Source organism: Clarias gariepinus, chromosome 20 (assembly GCF_024256425.1).
Source record: "Clarias gariepinus isolate MV-2021 ecotype Netherlands chromosome 20, CGAR_prim_01v2, whole genome shotgun sequence".
Taxonomy (NCBI): Eukaryota; Metazoa; Chordata; class Actinopteri; order Siluriformes; family Clariidae; genus Clarias; species Clarias gariepinus.
The window spans coordinates 17,155,200-17,159,374 of NC_071119.1; positions in this window are offsets into that span (position 1 = coordinate 17,155,200).

The window sequence follows — 4,175 nt, forward strand, 5'->3', positions numbered from 1 at the left end:
GCTTTAAGTGGCCTAATGAAAAAGACATGCAAATACAATTTTCCCATCACTAAACAAGGCCAAAACCTCTAAAATTGGAATTAAGGCACTTTTGGCATAATTACAACTATTGAAACAATCTTTATAATTAACATTGAATATGCTTTATTAGTTAAATATAATAATAATAATATTAATAATAATAAAAACTACTCATACCACATTGATTTTCAATTACATTATTTGTTTAGTATTAATTTATAAAACTTTAAAATTATATAAATATTATGAATACAATGTTTATATTATATATATATTTATTTATATATAAAACAAGGATCGAACACGTCATGATTTTATAAGTTTGTTAACTGTTTTTTGATGCAAACATATCTGCATTTGTAAAACAAAAATTGCATTTGCCTTTAAAATAAAAGCGTCATCATTTTGCGATGCATCAAGTGAACAGCTCAAAATTTAAACGAGTCAGAGGAGACTTTCTGATTTATATGAGTAAGGTAAGAAATCCCAATAAACTGTGCCTTAAAAACTTACATTACAGATTGAATGTAAACAGTTAAAGACTAAGCCTAAGTCTGCTACATTGTTGTGTCAACTGGCTATTTTCATTTCCTCTCATCTAGTTATCTTTCTTTTTATCAAGATCATCTAGGCCTAGGCTTTTTCATGTAAAATTTTAGGCAAATCTAGTGTTTTTTTTTTTTTTTTTTTAATTCACAATGAACTATGAATAAGGGCTGTTTTTTCTCATCTGTATTTCTGTCTCTTTTTGCTAAGACATATAATTGTGTGTTGTCAGCAAAACAATGAAAACTAAAACCATGCTTACAGATTATGTTGCCCAAGGAAGCATGTAAAGGGAAAAAAAACAGTGGCCCTAAAACCAAGCCTTGTGGAACACCAAACTCCACTAAAGAACATGCAAAATAATCACCATTAAAATCTACATACTGATAACGATTGGTCGAATAGGATCTGCGCTAGGAGAGGGCTGTTTCCTTAATTTCTACCACATTTTTTTAATATGTGAAGGAGAATACTATGATCAAAGGTGTCAAAAGCTGAGGTCGATTAACACAAGCATAGTGACGCAACCCTGGTGGGAGGCTAATGGGAGGTCATTTACTATTTTAACGAGTGCTGTCTCTGTGCTGTGATGTCGTGAGGCCTACAGATGTGGCTATCAAAAATGCGCGTGTTTTCCCCCGAGATGCCGCAATTTGGTGAGCGGCATGCCACGACTTGCCGCAAGCAACATTTGGGAACTTAAATAAATGTGTTGTGCTTCACTAAATATCCGCCAGATAGCGCATGGAAGGATTTTATCTAAAAGCCAGACTAAGTACAACGGAGAATTATGTATAATTAGTTAGTCTAAAACAATATTGTTTCCAATGCTGAAGCAAACATGAATTTTATTTTGTTTTATAACAGATCTTTAATGATGAATGTGTGTATATGTGCTTCATATTATTTTCATAATAATGAAATGAGATGTCCAAAATCATGCTTTGAAATTTCTAATAAGTTTCTTATATAGTTTTTTGTAATGTCTTAACAGGGACAAAACAATGAAAGACATAGCAATGCCTCAGTTTAAATGTCTTAAAATTGATTTAATTTCCCTATAGTAGGCTATCGCTAACTATGCGAATGTCCTGATTCGTAAATATGCCAACATATCTTATTTAAAACGTAAAAATGTGTCGACATCATCAGAAGACATGAATGAACTATATATATATATATATATATATATATATATATATATATATATACTACCGTTTGTTAGTGATTTATTTTCTACATTCTACAACAATATTTGGGATTTCAAAACTATAAAATAACATATATGGGATTAGGTAATTACGTAACAACAAGAAAAGCAACAGTTAGTTGTTATTTTAAGACATAGCGGTCAGCCTTTCTGTAGTAGTTTTTTGCAAGAACAGTATTGTCAAGTGCATTTGCAAAATCCGTCAAGCACCATAATGAAACTGGCTCTCATGAAGGCCATCCCAGGAGAGCGAGACCAAAACCTACCTTTGCCGCAGACGAGTAGTTCATTTAGAGTTATTAGCCTGAAAATTGACCAATTAACAGCACCTCAGATTAGAGACGTTATGAAGTCTTTACAGAGCATAAGTAGCAGAAACATCTCAATATCAACTGTTCAAAGGAGATTAATGCATTTTTTGGACGCCTTCAGCATTCCTTTACAATGTAGAAAGAAATAAAAATCAGGAACCATCATGCAGTTAGTTCTAAATCTTAGTGTGTATATATATATATATATATATATATATATATATTAAGTAAATATTACAAAGAGAGATCTCTCCACAAAATGGTTCTGATAATAATCATGTTTTTTGCTGTTTGTGTCCAGCATTGAATAATTATTTCATGCATTATTTAACCACGGCTGGTCTTGTTAAATCATTTTAAACCGGTTTGATAACTTCACACCTATCGTGAATAAAAGGTGAGAAGAGGGATTACAGTAACTGGGTTCTGTGGGTGTCACCTCGGCGCGCGCTGTCGAGTTGTATTCAGAGAATAGACTAAAACAAAATCATGTTTGCTTCAGCATTGGAAACAATATTGTATTAGGCTAATTTTATTTAAGATTATTCACTTATGTATTATTTGTTGTATTTATCTGTTTGCACACACGCGCGGGCATCTTTAAATTTAAACAGAAAATAATATTGGGCTGGTAGTCACGATATTTTTCATATAACTTAAATGGCTGAATAAAGTTAAATATACACAATAAATCAATAATTGCGTTTGCTATACATTCGAGCACTCATGTGTAAATATCTTTTTCATTGCATATACTACCATATCATATATTTGTGTCTAATACTGTTTTATTCATATTTTACAACATTACATGCAGTTTGTAATTTACTTGCGATTGTAATTTTAAAATGTAACCTCCGTATCTACAGTATAAGCATATTTAACTACTTCAGCACTGAATGAGAAATCAGTCTGGCTTTTAGATAAAGTTCTTATTTGATATAATTTTATTATTTTATTAATTATCTTATTATAAATATGATTTTTATTTTCTATATTCTTGTGGAGTATAGTCCTTCAGAGCTATTATTGTGTCAGAAGATTCTGCGGAATCTCTTCTCACCTTACATTCACGATAGGTGTAAATTTATCAAACTGTGTGTGCTGTTGGCAAATTATGTAGGGGGGGTTAGATGAATTAAGAAGAGAGCGGACATGTCTGCCTAAAACAGATAAAAAAAAATAAAAATGATTATTGAATTAAATCAGGCCTAATAGTTGGATTTGATACTTTTCTTTTTATTAACTGTATGGACAGTCGTTTATTGCTTACTCTATATTATTTATCCCTATATTCTTTAATTATGACTTGAATAAATTGAGTTGTTGTTTTTCTGGGGGTGGGGGTTATGTCTGCATTTTTGTTAATGTGTTTATCATCCTTTTGATCAAAATGCAGCCTTTTGTTAAGTCAAAGTGTGTGTGTGCACAAAGAGATTGTGTGTGTGTGCATGGAGAGTTTGTGTGTGTGCACGAAGAGATTGTGTGTGTGTGCACAGAGAGTTTGTGTGTGTCCGCGCGCGTCTCATACTGTAGGTGTGTATGCACGGAGAGTTTGTGTGTGTGTTCGTGACGTTATCTTCTCCTTCAATGTGCTTCCAACCAACCAACCCTGTCCTCCAAACACAGAAGGTGACGTGTCATAGTCAATAACTGCTCCTTTGATCTACTGGTTACAGCAGTGCGCCGACTGCTGATCAGTGTAAGGTAGCCTGTACAAGCCAATTCCTGCCCCAAAAATAGTGTGAATGTCTGCAACAAACACTAACCAATAAATGTTGAGAATTTAATTAAACACGAATATATAAATTTGATTTTCTTCATACATAACATAATATGTATACAGTGTGTATATATATATATATATATATATATATATATATATATATATATTGTATACATATGCTGCATACTCATGCTAGGGTACTTTTACCACACTGAAGTACCATTTAAATCTATTTATTCATTTATCTTTTATTTGCTAGCTTGCTTACTTACTAACGAATGCTTCAGTAAAGGGCTCTAAAACAACGGCAGTATGAATGACAATGGAATATTAACCTTTCAGATCGTGCGAGTTAACGCAC